At 36.7% G+C, this 20,201-nt stretch overlaps 1 pseudogene; it reads right to left on the reverse strand.

The window, feature by feature from the left end:
- Nucleotides 1-304: 304 nt before the first annotated feature.
- LOC144251716 (Golgi apparatus membrane protein TVP23 homolog B-like) lies at nt 305-2,746 on the reverse strand (annotated as a pseudogene).
- Nucleotides 2,747-20,201: the final 17,455 nt, after the last annotated feature.

The raw sequence follows: 20,201 nt of genomic DNA on the forward strand, positions 1-20,201 counted from the left end.
ATGTAAACTAACACATTAATTTGGGATATACCGATACATTACTATATGCATACATATGTACACCATAAAATAAATTCTGACAATGTTCTTAATGATATCATACTTCCCAGCCTCAACTACTAGAAAAAGAAAATTAAAACTTTGTTTAAAAAAACAGTTTTTATAGTAACTTTGCAAGTGAAAACAAAACAAACAAACAAAAATCAATGCTCCTTTTTATACTGGACTGAGCTCTAAACAATTCATAATCAAGAATCTCTTCAGCCATTCCCCAATATCACAGAAAATATAATTTTCTCTCTATTCAAGAAGTCTGTTCATTTCTGGTGTTTTGTCTTAAAAACTGCATTTCAAGATACCAGGTAGCCATGCTAGTTAAATTCTTCCAGCTGCCCACTTGCACCTAATGTAACCATACAGGTTGGCACCCTGTAGCACCACACCCATGATAACCATGCCAACCATTTTACTCTGAGGGAGAAGAAAGCACTAAAGGCAAATATCACTCACAGCACTGTACAGGCAATTAGTCCTAACCAAAAGATTCTTGATTCAACTTTTGAAACAGTTTTATTCTCCTGAGGAGATGCCTTCCTGGGCTCAAACACCCAATGACTCTTTCCATCCTCATCAATATGATTCCACCACCCAAGGCCTACCATCAGTCTCTACCTGTGGCATTCTTCACTGCCCAAAAGTCACGTGACAACAACAAGATAATTGTCACCATACAAGCAATAAAGCTGCTGCTGAGCAATTCAGAGAGAAGATAGACTATAATGGCAGAGACTCAGAAGAACAAATGGAAAAATCATGCCACTGGGTGTCGGATTTTAGATTTTCTTGGTCTATTAGTTGTCTCTTCTTCTGCATCAAACAATGAAACATCTTCAGTGTCATCATTGCTGTCCTGACTGCAAGGCTCTGCCAGCGTCTCCTATTCCTACATGATTGCAGGGTACCCCTACAGGGCAGCTCACAAGGGAGCTGAAGAGGTGCCCAGAGGCCACACCCCTTTCACTTCCTTGCGTGCATGACGGGCAAGATGGGCCAAGGAAAAAGACCACCCGCACCCCACCCACCACACAGAGCATTTCTACAGCCCAACATCGGATCTGCCCAGCGCTGGGCATTGGTTGAGGATGGGCTTCTCCTCTCCACACCTCCAAGCTTCCCGAGGCCTTCCCTATGAGGGCCTCGGAGCACCCAGATCACCTCCGCGACAACTACCCTTGGTCCTCCATCCTTCCCGCCCACTCAGCTCTTCCTCAAGATGGACAGCCAGAGGGGACACCACACAACCACCCCTGTGTACCCGGCTCACTCCACAAACCCTGCAGGAGGGACCCTTCCACCCGCCAAGCCTAGGCCACCCGCTCTCCGTGCCCACAGCACCTCGCCTCATGTTTCTAATTTCTTAATAATTTTCTAATCTATATTATAGCCATTTTCTCCTTCTAAATGGTCATCAAAGTCTTTTTTTATTGTTCTGAGAGGATATTTAATGTGAATATACTTTATGATGTGACACATCTGCTCACAATAGGCTATTTCTATTCTAAGAGTATTTTGATTCTGATATTTTGATATTATAATGTGAATGTACTTTATGATATGACACATCTGGTCACAATAGGCTATTTCTATTGTAAGAGTATTTTGATTATTAACTGTTTTTCAGGCTTAACATTTTCCTAAGAGTGGTGATGGTTCACTTTCTATTTGATTACACAAGTAAGGCACTGATTTAAAAAATATTGTGGTGCTAGGGATCAAACCCAGGGCCTCCTGAATTCTGGATAAGGTATGCCACCACTGACCTACATCCCAGCCCCATAGATTCTTTGTTTTTATTAGCTTTATGACTAGCTATATCAATGAGAAACTTACATAGAAATTCAACTACATTTGAAAACATTAAAGAGTTTGGGCATCCAATATTTTTATGATTTCTAAAATATAATTTCCCCATAAAACACGAGAATATCTAAGATCACTCATAAACCATGCTTCCATTGATGTTTCTCTAGTTTTACCACTTCTGAAGAACGTCATGGAGGAAACTGACTTTGATATTCTTTTAAATTTTTCTTTTTTTTAGAAAGCATCATAAGTTATTGTCACAAATTCTGTTTACATTTTTTGTTTAAATATTTTTCCTAGTGGCAAATATTTGATGCTATTACTGTTGAAGGGTATACATAGAAACAAACGAAAGATAAGACTCCATTGGGATCAATGATCCATTCACAATGAATCAATCTGCTCTTGTAACATATTTTTTATCATGACTCTTTAGAAAAAGTTCAACCATGACTTGAAATAGTGTCTCTAAAACGTAGATTTTTTCTCTAAAGTTTTGAAATTTTTAGAGAGAAAATCCAGAACCCAGAAATAGCAAAATAAATAATGATAAATAAGTTTAAACATATTATTACTTTAACATAAAACATATAAAATAAGTATTTATCTTACATTATCTTAGTTTGACACATTTTTGTTATAAATTCTCTTAACAAAATGCAGAACTAGTTAAGAATGTCAATTATTAGTAATTGATATTCTGAGTAATTAAATGAGCAGGTGTTTGAAAAATATAGCCATGTCTTAAGATTTTATTTTAGAGTAATTTTATGTTTACACAGAAATTACAAAGAAAATGCAGAGATCTACTATGTAACTTCTACCCAGTTTCTTTGCTCTTATGACTTACGTGAGCTATCTCAGATGTGTTAACTTCATACATGATTTTTCATGATAAACAGACACTGATATGCTCTTATTAACTAATGTCTGTGTTTCCTTTGAATTCTCAGTACAGCCTCTTTCAGTTCCAGGACCCCATTTAAGATTCCGCAAGACAGTCATCCTGTCTCCATAGGCTTTTCTTCGTAGCGACAGTTTCTCTGACCTTCCTTTCTCTGATGCCCTTGATGTTTGAGGAGGACCTGACAGTTGAGGAGTACCTATCAGGTACTTTTTAGATTTTCAGTTCATGTTTTTCTCATATGTAGACAGGTTATGGATTGGGGAAAGCAGATTACAGATGAAGTGCTATTCTTCATTTCATATCCTCAAGGTGCTCACCTGACTGATGTAGTGTTTGCCAGATTTCTCACTGTGAAGTTATGTTTCTCTACATGTACACATTATATATATTGTTTTGGAGTAAGTCACTATGCAGAGCCCCCTCTTAAGGAGTGGGAAGTTAGGCCTAACTCCTTGAGGGCCAAATGTCCACCTCAATTACTTGAAATTCTGCATAAGATGTTTTTATTTAGCCTCTTTTGTTTATCTGTTTAGTCATTTACTTGTAAATAAATGAGCATCTGGATATTTACTCCAAGATTTTGTTTGTTATCCAACTCTATAGTGCTTTGTTGCTTACTTCATTCCTGCTTGAAGCCTTTGGGAATAGCTTTGACCATTCTTTCCACTGGGAGTTCTTTCTATTGTTTCCTGTTTTCTTTTAACAGGAAAGAATAGTATAATACCCTCAATTAGGCCTTTTACACTTATAAACCATTTCACTGAGGCTTTAAGTACAATATAATATTCTTATGAAGACTCTAACATATATAGTGCGCACTGAAATAATATGAGTTTGTTATCAATAAATATCATTAATGATACCACTGGCTGATATCACATACACATTGAGACCCCTAGAAAATAACATGTCAAACCTTCAAACTCATAAGATATCCTCACAGAGAACTAGAAAAAATATGATATCTTCATTGAGGCATTTGACACATATATGAAATCCTTGTGGAAGCCTATGTCACATAAAAATATTCTCAATAAGTTCTCTAAAACTCACATAAAAACTAAGTTCTTTGACACCTATAATATTTTCAATGAGTCCTCTACACATATAATCAATGAGGACTCTGACATATAATGTCCTCACAGAGGTTTCTAACATGCTCAATATCATTACTGAGGCCTGTGTCAGTCATAAAATATCCATGAGAGCCTATGACAAATAAGGAAAAAATACACTGAGGCCTCTGAAACACAATAATATTTTTATTCAGAGCTCTAACTAAACACAGGAAACTATTTAAAAAGGCACTGTCTTCACTGAGGGCTCTGACATATATTACTGACTAACTCTTTTGACAACTATAATATTCTCAGAGGAGACTCTAAAACATATGATATCATAAGTCCTTTGACACAAGTCCCATTGTCACTAAGGATTCAAATGCATTTAGTATTCTCACTGAGGCATGTGACCCTAATGGTATCCTCACTGAGGCTGTTGACAATAATGAAGTACTGGTACTGAGACATCTGACTCAGGAATAGCTTTGCTGAGGTGGCTGGTGCATTTAAAATACTCCCTGAAACATCTGAGAGGTATAATATACTCCCCGAGGCCTCTAACTTCCTGAGGTCTTTGAAATATTTAATATCTACATTGACACCTACAGTATCTATAAGAGTCATACTGAGGTCTCTAATAATAACAATAAAGTATTGGAGACATCTGAGATGTACAATTGGATAACAGAGGTCTCTTGCACTTAGAATGTCTTCTTGATGCCTCTGGCACTGCCATCATGTACTCACAGAGGTCCCTTTCTATAGGAGAAAACTGAGGCCTCTGACAAGTATAGTAAGTTTACTGCCAACTCCCAAAATATAATGTCAAAGGTGAAGCCTGTGACAAACACTCTATATTGTCACTGAGGAATCTTCCACATATCGTCATTGAGGCCACTGCCATGAACAGGATATCTGTACTGTGACCTTGTTCCCATTCAAGGGGATGGGTTGGTGAAGTCTCAGAAACTCTGGTAATACCCTGGCACTGGACTCTGATACATAATATCCATATGAAGCCTCTGACACATAAAATAACCACACTCAGGCCTTGGATATTTTTATAATAGCCTCAGAATGGTTTCTGACACTCATATCACATCCTCAGTGAGTCTTCCTCTAACGCCAACATGAATCCTCCCTGAGGCCTCTGACATTCACATCCTATCTCATTTGAGTCCCAAAACACTAATGACATTCTTACTGAGGACTCTGAAATGGATATCATCCTCATACAGGACAGTGAGATCAATATAATATCCACCCTGAGGCTTTTGTCATTCAGAAATATCCTAATCAAGGCTTCTGACACTCAAGGAATATCACACTGAGTGCTCTGGGGCACCAGAAGTCCACACAGATTTAGACCCTCTAGAGTCATCCAAAAGCACTGAGGCCTCTGTAGTAACATGAGGTACAATGAGTCCTCAGAGACATATATGTCTCATTGAGGTCTCTGACACATATAAAATTCCCACTGAGGATTCCATCCTATGTACAGTATGGAATGAGTCATTTGACCCCGTATTATCCTCACTGACCTCTGAGAGAGATTCTGTTCTCAGTGAGGCCTCTTACACATATTAGATCATCACAAAGGCATGTGGTGTTCATTTCATAATCTCACTGAGGCCTTCCACACTGATATTCTCTCTACCCTGAAACTTCATCACATACAATGTCCTCACTGGGTACCATGGCACTGCCATCATTATTCTCAAGGAGGCCTCTGACACATAGAATTTCCTCACTGAGAACTCTGAGCCCTAAAATATATTCACTGAGGACAAAATCCTCAGGAAGTCCTCTAATATTCAGAAGTTTTCTTCACCTCACAGTCATATAAAATATTAAATAAGGATTCTGACACTTATACTATCTACCCTGAGGCCTCTGACACAAATATTTAATAATCCTAATTGAGGCCTGTGGTGATAACAAAATAAACTCAGTGAAGTCTGACACATATCATATCCTCACTGGGGCCTCTGACCTTGACAGAATATCTTCAGTATGTCCCCTAACAAATGTATTATTCTCACTCAGGCTTTTGATCCTCAAAGAACTTTCACATATAATATGCTAACAGAGTCCTTTTCTTATTACAGCACATATATGTCCTGACTCAGGCCTATGGCACTTAAGAAACATTCTTATGGAGGTCTCTGACACTCATGTAATATCCTTAGTGAGTCGTTCTCTGACACATTGGATACTCACTGAGGATTTCTTGATTATCTGGCATTTCTTGATTATCTCACTGAGTCCATAAACACTCCTATTCTATTTATTGAGGATTCTTAAGTGTACAATATCTTCACTCTGATCTCTATCAGTCATATCCTCTCCTTCCTTTTTCCTCTGACAGTTGCACAACTTATTCATAGAGACTTGTGGGACTCAAGAAATATCCTCAATCCTCTTGGCCATCAGTGAGCTCAGGCACACCTAATAGCCTCACTGACAAAGACCCCTATTGTCTAAAATATTAAAAAATCACTGAAGACTCTGAAAGTACCATCCTATCAACACAGATCCTTCTGACACTTTTAAGTATCCACTTGAAGTCTCTGACACAGACAATAACTCCACAGAGGACTCTGACTTGGACATAATGTTTTCACAGAGTCCTGGATCACATGTATGATTTTTCACTGAGGCTTCTGACTATCAGTTCATAGCCTTGCTCTGGACTCTGACAGTAAATATCCACATGAAGATTCTAGGGTATATGATAGGATTACAGAGGCCTCCTACTCTTACCATAGTTACACTGGACTCTGACCCCTGCAATATCCTCATTTGGGCTATGCTATTTATATAGAATTCTCCTGTGTGTCTCTTACCCTGATAGGATATCCTCCATGCCTCCTCTGACATTCATATCCCATATTCACTGAGGCATCTGACATTCATATACAATCACACTGAAGATACATTCACCCCTAATCAACTTCCTGAGGACTCTGACACTTAAAATGTCCCCACTCACAGCTCCAAGAATCACATGATATCTTTCCTGAGGTCTTTGAAATCCATATAATAAACTCCTAGAGGATTCTGATGTATATAAAGTCCTTTCTTGTCCTCTGACACTAACCTAGTATATTCACTGAGTCCTGTGATAATAACATTGTAGTCTCACTGAGGCTTCTGAAATAAATGAAATCTTCATTCAGGGTACTCATACCTTCTACCCACAGTAAGGCCTCTAACACCTGGTATCGGCCCTGCGGCCTCTGACAAACAATATTTTCCCTTAGCCCTTCAACAAGCAAACTATCCTCAGCTAGGCCTCAGACACATTTTGAATGTCCTCCCTCAGGGCACATTCAATGCCTCCTCCCTCAGGCTTCTGATGCTCATGTAATATCAACACTGAGTACTGTAGCCCATATACTTGCTGAGGCCTCCGACACACAAAATATCTCTGAAGATTCAGATGCATGTGATATTCTCAGGCCTCTGACATATCCTCCATTGTCACTAAGACTTCTGACTCAATGAGGTCTGTGACCCTAATAGTGTCCTCACTGAGGCCTCTGACAGCAATGAAGTATCAATGCTGAATCCACTGACTCAGTTAAAAGCCTCACTGAAGAGTCAGGAGCATTTAATATCCTACCTTAAACCTCTGGCAGATATAATATACTTTTTTAGGCCTCTAACTCCCTGAGGACTTGACACATACAGTATCTACATTGCAACCTACAGGACCTATAAGAGGCTTACTGAGGCCCCTAATATTAATGATGTAGTATTGGAGACATCTGACACATGTAATTGACTAACAGAAGTCTCTTCCACTTAGAATCTTTTTGACAGCCATCATATACTTATGGAGGCCTCTTTCCATAGGAGAAACCTGAGGCCTCTGACAGGTATAGTAAATTTACTGCAGCCTCTATGAAGTATAATATCCAATGTGAGGCCTGTGACTAACACATCACATTCTCACTGAAGCCTTGGACACATATCACATCATCACAGAGGCCTCTGACATCAATAATATATCTAAACTGTAACCTTGGTCATGTTCACATTGTTACTGAGGCCTCAGGCAGTCTGGTAACACCCTGGCTCTAGACTCTGACACTTAATATCCATGAGAAGACTCGGCCACCTACAATATTCTCACAGAGGCCTATGTCAAATACAGTGTTATCACTGAAGTTTCTGACACATAAGATATAATGATTGTGGCCTCGGACACGTTTATAATAGTGTGAAGCAGGTATCTGATACTCATATCATATCCTCATTGTATCCTTTCTGAAACTCCCATGATTCCTCCCTGAGGCCTCTGACATTCACATCATATAGCACTGAGTCCACTCACACTGGCAACATACTGCCTGAGGACTCTGCAGTGGATATCATCCTCATGCAGGACAATGAAATGAATATAATATCCACCATAGGCTTCTCAAGCTCAGATAATGACCTCTATTAGACCTCTAACACTTAAGTACTATCTTACCAAGTGCTCTGGGGTACCTGATGTCTGCACAGATTAATGCTCTGATAGATATTCAAAATATAACTGAGACCTCCAAAGGTTACATAGTATGTACAATGAGTCCTCTCACACATGCATGTGTCTCATTGAGGTATCGGACACATATGAAATCCCCACAGAGGGCTCCAACCTTTGTAGAGGAGGGACTGAGTCATTTGAGCCCATATTTTCCTCACTGACCAGTCTGAGAAAAATTGTCTTCTCAGTAAATCCTCTTCCATGTAATATGTAGTCATTAAGGTCTCTGATACTCATTTCATAATCTCACTGAGTCCTTTCACACTGATGTTCTTTCAACCCTGAAAACTCCATCTCTTACAGTGTCCTCACTGGGTACCTTGGCACTCCCACCATTATTCTCAATGAGACATCTGACACATAGAAGTTCTTCAGTGGAGGGCTGGGGTTGTGGCTCAGTGATAGAGCACTCGCCTTACACGTGTGAGACCCTGGGTTTGATCCTCAGCATCATATAAAAATAAATAAACAAAATAAAGTTAGTGTGTCCTGTATAACTAAAAAAAATTTAAAAAAAAACTTACTCACTAGAAATTTCATCTCTAAAATATACTTACTGAGGAAACTATTCTCAATAACACCTCTCCTAGTCAGAAAATTTTCTTCACTAAGGAACTTCATAGTCACATAACAGAGTGAGTGAGGCTATGATACCTACATTCTCTACCCCTAGTCTCTAACACGTATACTCAACTCTCTGAGGCCTCTTAAGAGAAAATACCCTGGTTGAGACCTATAGCAATAGCAAAATAATCTCAATGAAGACTTTGACACCTATCACATCCTTATTAAGGCCTCTGACTTTGACCAAATATCTTCAGTACATGTTCTGAAAAATGTATCAGTCTCAATGAGGATTCAGACACTCAGGTGATAGCCTCCCTCTGGACTCTGACATATGAATGTCCATATGAAGGCTAACACAGGTCTCTTCCTATTACAGCACATATATGTCCTCACTCAGGCCTGCAGCACTCATGGAACATTCTCATGGAGGTCCCTGACACTCAGGAAATATCCTCAATGATTCCTCCTCTGACACTCAATATTGTGTAATTATTGAGGGCTCTGAAATTCCTTGATCATCTCACTGAGTCCATAAATTTTTCTGTCACATGTATAATAAACTCACTCAGGGCTCTGACACTCATGTCCTCTCCTCCCAGTTGCCTCTGACACTTACATCACATATTCACAGAGGCTTGCTCTATGTAGATAATATTCTCCCTCAACCTTCTGTCTGTCCCTCAGTTAATATCTCCATGAGAGCTCAGGCACAACTAAGAGCATCACTGGCAGAGATCCTAATTGTCTAGTCATATTTAAAAATCATGGAGGGCTCAGACATTATCTTTCTGTCAACACAGACTCCTCTGACATTTTAAGTGTCTCCTTGAGGTCTATGACACAGACACTCTCCATGCAGGACTCTCACCCAAGCAGTACAAATGCTCAGGCCTTTGACATAATTATATCCCCAGTGAGGGGTGTGACACTGATGTAGCCTCTTCCTTGGTAACTCTAACACTCATAATGTTCTCACTGAGTAGGCTGGCACTCCTGTCACATCCTATGGGAGACTTCTTATACAGGATTTCCTCCCTGAGATCTTTGAGGCATAGATTAAACATTCTAAGATCTCAAACACATTCAAAGCCTCCAGCTAAGTCTCTTGCAGTAAGATATTTTCCTCACTAAGGATATTCATAGTCATGTAATAGTGTGATTGAGGGATCTGAAACATATTATATACATTGAGTTCTTGGACATATGTATTCAACTCACTGAGAACTCAGAGACAATACCCTAGCTGAGTCCTGTGGCAATCATTGATTAATCTCAATGAAGCCCCTGACACATCCTTAATGAGGCCTGTAGCTGGATAATATTTTATTATTGATTTCTGGGTCACATATGTGATTCTTGCTGAAACTTGCTGAAACTCAACTAATAGCCTCACTCTGGAATTAACTTTAAACATCAAGTATCGAAGGCATATACTGTATTTGCAAAGGCCTCTTACTCTTACCATTGGCACACTAATGACTATGACCCATGTAATATCCTTGTTCCGATGGTGACTACTCAAATAGAACCCTCCTGGTGGTCTTATCCCTGATAGGATATTCATAATAGGTCCTCCTCTGACATTTGCATCCTATACACACTGTGGCCTCTAATATTCATATTTTATTTCATTGATTATACAGACACCTGTAAGCAACTTCCTAAAGAAGCTCTAAACTATCCTCACTCACAGCATTTAGAATTGTGATATTTTCTCGGAGAGTTCTGAAACCCATATAATAGACTCATAGAAGATTTCAATGCATAAAATTTCCTCATGTGGCTGCTGATACTAATAGATTTTATTCACTGACTTCTGAGATACTCCATCATAATCCCCCTGAGGTTTATGAAATCTTCACTCAGGTTCTTATATGTTCTACCCACACTGAAGCCTCTGACTCATGGTATCCTCATAGTGGCCTCAGGAAAACATATTTTTCTCTTACCCCTCTAAAAAGCAATCTATCCTCTGCTGAGACCTCTAACAACAATGAAGTACCAGTGTTGAGTCCTCTGACTCAGTTAATAGCCTCAATGAGATTTTGGGCTCATGTTATATCTTTCTGAATACTCTGACATATATAATATACTCCCTGAGGCCTCTAAATCCCTGAGGTCCTCTGACACTTTTAAGTGTCTCCTTGAGGTCTCTGACACAGACTGTAGCTCCACTTGGGACTTTCACCCAAGCAGCACAAATTCCAAGGCCTTCAACACAGTAATACCCTCAATGAAGTATGTGACATTAGTATACCTTCTCCCCTGAGGACTCTAACACAATTAATGTTCTCTCTCAGTAGCCTGGCATTCCTGTTTTATCCTCTGTGAGGCCTCTGACACATAGGATTTCTTTCCTGAGACCTTTGAGCCATAGATTGAACATACTGAGATCTCAAACACATGCAATGCCTTCAACAAGGCCTCTTGCAGTCAGATATTTTTCTCATATAAGGATGTTCATAGTCATATAACAGTGTGATTGAGGGCTCTAATACATATACTACTCACACTCAAGTAATAGCTTTTCTCTGGATTCTGACACATAATATCCTCCTGTAGACTCTAACACATTTACTATGCTTACTGAAGTCTCTAACAAACAATAAGGGCTTCAGTGAGGACTGAAACTTCTGATATACATAATATTCTTAGTCAGGGCTTTCACATTTATATAAAATTCTAATTGAGTTCTCTGATATTCATATAATGTCCTCAGTGAAGCTCCATCTATGTAAAAGATATAATGCCTCACTGAGGCATTTTACAGAATATACTCATTGAGGTCTGTAACACTCATATAATATTTTCACTGATTCCTCTGACACTCATGTAATGAGGCCTCTGTCATCTATAATGTCCTCACTCAGTGCTCTGACATACAATATGCAATTTAAGGCCCTTACCTATATAATATCCTCTCTGATACCTGTGGCACTAATATGATATCTTCACTGAGGTTTATAACAAATATCATGTTCACATGAGGCCTCTAACACATATAATGATCTCACTGAAGCCTCTGTTTAATGCACTATCCACATTAAAACCTCTAAAGAATACAATCTTCTCATTGAGGTTTCTGACACATAAAATGTGCTCACTGAGTTCTCTAACACATACAACATCCTCTCTCAGTTCTATATCTCATGTAATATCCACACCGAGTCCTGTGACACTAATATAGTATCTTCATTGTAGCCTTTACCAGATACACTATACTAACTGAGGCTCTGAAAAGACCTGTGGCACACATATAATATTCTTTTTTTACACATAATATTCTTACTGATGCCTCTGAAATTTTCACACTGAGTTATCTGACACATTTGATATCCATGCTGATATCTTTAAAATTTATATCATCACTTAGTCCTCTGACACATATAAGGGGGCATATAATATCCTCAGTGAGTCCTCTTACAGATATAATATGTTAACTAAATGGACTAAAATACATATTGGCTTCATTGAGGCCTCTGACACTCATATAATATCACCACTGAGATTCTGACAAACGTAATATGATCAGTGATGACTCTAATACATATAATATGCTCACTGAGTTATCTGACACTCATGTAATATTCTTTAATTTTTTATTTTTTAGTTGTAGTTGGACACAAAGGTATTGTACCTTTATTTTTTGTGTATTTTTATGTGGTGTTGAGGATTGAACCCAGGGCCTCACATGTGCCAGGCAAGTGCTCTACTGCTGAACCACAACCCCAGCCCCAAAATGTAATATTCTTAATGAGGTGGATAATACATATATATCCACACAAAACCCTTTGACATTCATGTAATAGTCTCATTTAGGCCTCTGAAATATATAATAACCTCACCAAGTACTCTTTATAATTTTTTTTTCTTTTTTTATTATTGGTTGTTCAAAACATTACAAAGCTTGTAACATATCATATTTCATACATTTGATTTTTACCCCGTATAAAGATTGCAGAATCACATCAGTTACACATCCACATCACCAAGTTCTCTTGACACTCATAATATTCTCACTGAAATCTCTGATACTCATATAATATCATCAGTTAAGACTATAACACATATATTTTTTATTAGTTTCTCATGGCAATACAATGATCTTGACATAACATATATTATCCTCATTGAGTTCGCTGGATATTCATATAACAATTTCACTGAGGCCTCTGGCAAAAATAATACCTTAATTGAGTCCTCTGAGTGACATAATATACTCATTGAGTCATCTAACTCAAAATGACCTATAGAAGACTTTGACACTCAATAATATTCTCAATAACTTGAATACACTGGTATAGACTTGTAATCCCAATGAATCGGGAGCATGAGTCAGGAAGATTGCAAGTTTGAATTCAGCCTCAAAAATTTGGTGAAGCTCTGTCTCAAAATAAAAATATAAAAAGAGCTGAGGATGTATCTCAGTGGTAAAGTACTCCTTGGTTGAATCCCCAGAACACACACACACACACACATACACACACACACATACACACACACACACACATACACACACACACACACACATATACACATATATATAATATATTTGCATAAATATATATTTGCATGCATTATATAAATATATAATTTATATAAAGGTGTATATATATTCTCACTGCAGCTTATGACATATATAATATACTCACTCAGACCTCTGACATTCATATAATATTCTCAATGAGTACTCTAACAAATATCCTCAATTTGCCTTTAATAATTATCATATTCTACAGTGGGGCCTCTGATACTCATTAATAATCTCACTGGGGTCTCTGACAAATATAGTATTCTCACAGTGGCTTCAAATACTCAAATATTGTCCCTAGTCAGGTATTTGACACACATAATATTCACACTGAAGCCTCCAAAACATATACTATCCTCACTAAAATCTCTAGCACATATAGCGTTATTACTGAGACCTGTGATATAGTATCTTCAACGAGACCTGCTACACTAATATAATATTTTATTCAGGACTCTACCACTAATATAATATCTAAACTGAAACTTCTGGCCTATATAATATCCTCACTAAGGCCTGTAATGCAGATAATATCCTCATTGAATCCTCTGCCACTCATGACACATACAATGTCCTCACAGAGGCATGTAGTCCTAATATAATAGTTGATCTTTTGGGGTTTTTTTTTGTACTAGATATTGAATCCAGGGGAACTTAACCATTAAGCTACATGCCAGCCCTTTTTATTTGTTTATTAATTTTTGAGACAGGGTGTCTCTAAGTTGCTTAAGGCCTCACTTAGTTGCTGAGGCTGGCGTTGAAATTGCCATCCTCCTGCCTCAGCCTTATGAGCTTCTGGGATTACAAGCATACATGATCTTTTGTCATTGATATTATTACAGTATACACATTGTGCTCTTTAATACTTATGTGATATTCACATTGTTTCCCAAAGTATGCTTACATAGGAGTGGAGCTAACCAGGCACTTAGGATAGAATATCACAATGCCATATGCCTCAGATGCTAGATGTGAAAATACAGGTTTTGTTTGCCCACCTGGATTTTGGTCTTGCTTTTGTCCCATCCCTTCTCTCTATGCCCCTATTTCTCCCTTGTAGAATGGAAATGTTTACTCTGTGCCATTATATATTGAGTGTGTGTGTGTGTGTGTGTGTGTGTGTGTGTATTGATTTTTACAGGGGTTTTCACACTGTGATTTTGTTTTGAATCTCAGAAGAGACTTTGGAATTGGAGTTTTGGGGAATTCTGAAACTGAAGAACATCTAGACTCTTGGCAATGGAATCAATGTATTTTGCATTGTGAGATGAGCATGAACTTTTGAGGGCTGGGAGCAGAATATTATGGTTTAGATATGAGATGTCACTCAAAATGTCATGTGTAAGAAAATGCAAGAAAGTTCAGATATGAAATGATTGGGTTATGAAAGCCTTAACCCAATCAGTCCATTAATCCACTGAGGGTTTAAGTGGGTGGAAACTGTAGTAAGGTAGTGTGTGACTAGGGGAGGTGGTTTACTGGGGGCATTCTTTTGAGGTGTATTTGTTCCTGATGAGTAGAGCTCTGTATCTGCTTCCTGTTTGCCAAATTCTGAGTGGCTTTCCTCCTCCACAACGATGGAGTTGGCCTTTTATGGGCTGAAACCTTGGAAACTGTGAGTGCCAAATAAAATTTTCATTCTCTAAAAATGTTCTTGTCAGAACTTTGAGATACAATAGTGAAAAACCTAACTAAAATAATACTATACTATCCAGAAATACTATAGCACATAAAATTAATATAAAACCTGCCTGGTGGCCATTAATATTAATGCAATTATATTATAAATATAATATATACTATATATATTATATATACTATATATATTCCATACAACTGTATCTGTACCTAATATAATATCTACCCTGGGGCCTTTAATATTAGTATAATTGATCATACAATAGTGTCTCAAACTGATACAATAATTGCCCATTAGTTTTGCATACTAATGTAATATGCATAGTAAACCATCAAATATGAATATAATACCTGCCTGTGACGATTTATATTAATGTAATGCCCATACTCTACAACTTATACTAATATAGTATCTGCCCTGTGGCCCTTATTATTAACGCAAATCCATACTATAACATTTTTAAATTTTAAAATATTTTTCTTAGTTGTAGATGAACACAAGAACTTTGTTTTATTTATTTATTTTTATGTGGTGCTGAGGATCAAACCCAGTGCTGCACATGTGCTAGGAAAGTGCTCTACCACTGAGCTGCAAACCCAGCCTCTATAATATAATATCTTAAACTAATAAGATAGCTTTCTTGTGGCCTTTAATATTATTAATATATTAATATACATACATACATATTGTGACTTCTTCTAACAATAGAATAACTTGCCTGTGGCCTTCTATATTAATATTATATCCATACACAAATATAATAGATCTCTTCTGACCTTCAATATCAATGTAGCATTCCTACTACAGAATCTTAAAACTAATATACTCCCTGTCCTGTGCTCTTAGTACTAATATGGCATCCATAAAATAGCAATTAAATCTTATGTAATATCTGCTTTGTGACCTTTAATACTAATGTAGCATAAAAAACTATTATAATAGCTGCCCTGTGGCCTATAATAATAAGATATTAATACTATAGCATCTAAAACTGAAAGAACAGCTTCCTTATGGCCTTTAGTACTCATATGATATTCATATTATACCATATAAAACTCATGTGATAGCTGCCTGTGGCATTTAATGCTGATATGGTATCCATATAAGAACATCAAAAACTGATAGATTTGCTGTGGGTTTAATATTAACATGATATCCATATGGTGGCCTCTAAAACTGAAATAATACCTGCCTTGTCTCCTTTTAATACTAATCCAGTATCTAAACTGTAGCATCTAAAACTGATATAATAGGTGCTCTGTGGCTTTCATTACTAATACATCTATAATTATAGCATCAAAATTTAATATAATAGCTGCCCTGTGGCATTTAATATTAACATGATATTCATATTGTAGCATATAAAACTGATGTAAGTGCTGTGCTATGACCTTTTATACTAATATAATATAAATAGTGTGGCACTAACATGAATATAATGGCTGTTCAGATGCCTTCAATACTAATACAGTATCAATACTGTGGCAGCTGGAACTAATAAAATATCTGCCCTGTAGCCTTAAAGACTATTATGTTATCTATATTATAGCATCTATAGCTAATATATTGTCTGTTCTTTGGTCTTTAATATTAATATGATATCCATATTACAGCTTCTAAAACCAATATAAAAATGGCCTGTTGCCATCTAACCCTAATATGAATATGATATCCATACTTTAGCCATAAAACTAAAATAACAACTGCCCTGTAGCATTTAATATTAATATAATATGCATTATTTGGCCTACAAAACTATCATAGTAGCAGCCATGTGGCCTTTAATATTAATATAATACATACACTGTAGCCTAGAATCTAATTTGTTTTTCAAATTTTTTATTTATGTATTTTTATTGGTTTTTCACAACATTACAAAGCTCTTGACATATCATATTTCATACATTAGATTGAAGTGGGTTATGAACTCCCAATTTTTACCCCAAATGCAGATTGCAGAATCATATCGGTTACACATCCACAATTTTACATAATGCCCTATTAGTAATTGTTGTATTCTGATACTTTTCCTATCCCCTACTATCCCCCCTCCCCTTCCCTCACATCTTCTCTCTCTACCCCATCTACTGTAATTCATTTCTCTCCTTGTTTATTTTCCCATTCCCCTTGAAACCTCTTATATGTAATTTTGTATAGCAATGATGGTCTCCCTTCATTTCCATGCAATTTCCCTTTTCTCTCCCTTTCCCTCCCATCTCATGTCTCTGTTTAATGTTAATCTTTTCTTCCTGCTCTTCCTCCCTGCTCTGTTCATCGTTGCTCTCATTATATCAAAGAAGACATTTGGTATTTGTTTTTTAGGGATTGGCTAGCTTCACTATAATCTGCTCTAGTGCCATCCATTTCCCTGCGAATTCCATGATTTTGTCATTTTTAAGTGCTGCGCAATATTCCATGGTGTATACATGCCACATTTTTTTATCCATTCATCTATTGAAGGGCATCTGGGTTGGTTCCACAGTCTAGCTATGGTGAATTGTGCTGCTATGAATATCGATGTGGCAGTATCCCTGTAGCATGCTCTTTTAAGGTTTTCAGGGAATAGTCCGAGAAGGGCAATAGCAGGGTCAAATGGTGGTTGCATTTACAGCTTTCCCAGGAATCTCCATACTGCTTTCCAAATTGGCCTATAATCTAATATAATGGCTGTCTCATGGCCTTTAGTACTAACATGATATTCATACCATAGTATCCACAACTAATATCATAGTTCTTATGGATTTGAAAGCTAATGTAACAAGTGTCCTGTGACCTTTAATTATAATATAATATCTATACTATAGTATCTAATACTACTATGATAGCTGCCCTATGATCTTTAATATCAACATGATATCTATACAATAGCATTAAAATTGATATACTAGTCCCCTGTGGCTTTTAAGATTAATATAGCATCTTTAGTAGAGTGTCTAATACTGACATTATAGCTGCCCTGTAAACTTTCATGTTAATATGATGTAGATACTATAGCAACTAAAACTAATTAAATCACTGACCTCTTTCCTTTATTATTAACATAATATCCAAATACATTTTCTATGGCCTTTAACATTAATATGATATCCACAGTGTGGCCTCCAGAACCAATGTAATTGCCTCAATGTTGCTTTCATGCTAATATTATGCCCATAAAATAGCATCTACAACTAATGCAATAGCTGCACTGAGGCCTTGGCATGAATTTGATATTAGTACCATGGCATCTGAAATGAATATAATACTTGATCTGTGGCAAGTAATACTAATATAATATTTATTACATAGTATCTAAAGCTAATATAATAGTTAATCCTGTGTCCTTTAATATCACTTAGATATCCTGCTAGAATATCTAAAACTAAATGATAGCTGCACATTTTTTATTTGTACTATTTGTAGTGTAGCATCTGATACTAATATATTAATATTCATGTAACATTTTTATTTAGTATCTAAAATTAATATAATATCTGTACTGTGGCTTTTAAAGCTAATAGGATATTAGTATCATAAATAGGTATTATAGCATCAAAAACTAATATGCATACTGTATCATCTAAACCTGACATAATATTTGTCCAATGGCCTTTAATAGTAATATAATATCCATACTAGAGCATATACAACTAATGTAATACTGCCTTGTGCCTTGTTACTATATTCTTAGCACAGTATCAAAACCAGATATCATAGCTGCACTGTGGCTTTTAACTCTAATATAATATCCACACATAGCATCTAAAATGAATGTAGTAGCTGATTTGTGGCCTTATTATTAATTTGATATCCATAGTGAAGCATGTAATACCAATATAATAGTTGTCTTCTTGCCTTAATACTAACATATTTTCCACATGTAGCACATAAAACTAATAAAATAGCTATGCAGTGGTGCTAAAGACTAATCTGATGCCCACAGTGTAAAATCTGTTACTAATAGATTTGATGTCCTCTAGCCTTTAATATTATTATAATGTCTATACTATACTTTCTACAATTTGTACAATAGCTTCTCTGTCACTTTTAATGTTACAGGAATATCCATAGTATTGCATCTAAAACTAATTTTATATCTTCCCTGTGGCCTTCAGTACTAATATTTTATCCACACTATAGCATTGAAAATTAATATAATAACTGTACTGTGGACTTCAATATGAAAGCCATTCTTTAATCTCTAAAACTAATATAACAATTGACCTGAGACCTTTAATATTAACATACTACCCATACTTTTGCTCTAAAACTAATATAATAGCTGCCACATGGCTTTAATGTTAATATAATATTCATACTGTGGCTTATACACCAATATAATGGCTGCTTTTAATACTAATGTGATATACATAGTATAGAATAAAAAAATAGCTTCCTGTGGCCTTTAATATTAACATAATATCCATACTTTTGGCCTCTAAAACTTACATAATATCTGCCATGCAGCTTTTAATATTAATAGAATATACAAACTGTGACATATAAACTTATATAATGGCTGCCATGTGGCCTTTGATACAAATATCACTTCTACATGTCATATCCAAGACTAACAAAATAGAGCCCTCTTGTTTTAGTCAGCTTTTTTCATTGCTGTAACCAAAAAGCACAATTGTAGAAGAGGAAAGGTTCATTGGAGGCTTACAGTTTCAGAGTTCTCAGTCCACAGAGAGCTGGATCCATTCCTTGTCTTTCATGATGAGGCAGGACATCATGGTAGAAGAGTGTGGTGCAGGAAAGCAGCTCTCATGATGTTCAGAAATCAGAGACTGAGAAAGAGATCTCCACTTACCAGATACAAATATATCCCCAAAGACATGTTTCCAATGCCCCAAGTTCTCCAGCCACACCTCACCAGCCTTCAGTTACCACTCAATCAATCTCATGAGGTGATTAATTTACTGATTTGTGTTAAGACTCTTACAACCCAATCTCTGAAACTTTTTGCATTGTTTTATACATGAATACTTAATTCATTCCTAAGAGTCCCCATAGTTTCAACAGTTCCAATATTGCTCAAAGTTCAAGTCCAAAGTTAAGGCAATGTTGCATGTTGAGCTCCCCTAAAATTAAAAGCAATTTACAAGTATCCAATA

The sequence above is a fragment of the Urocitellus parryii genome, unplaced genomic scaffold (assembly GCF_045843805.1).
Source record: "Urocitellus parryii isolate mUroPar1 unplaced genomic scaffold, mUroPar1.hap1 Scaffold_163, whole genome shotgun sequence".
Classification (NCBI taxonomy): Eukaryota; Metazoa; Chordata; class Mammalia; order Rodentia; family Sciuridae; genus Urocitellus; species Urocitellus parryii.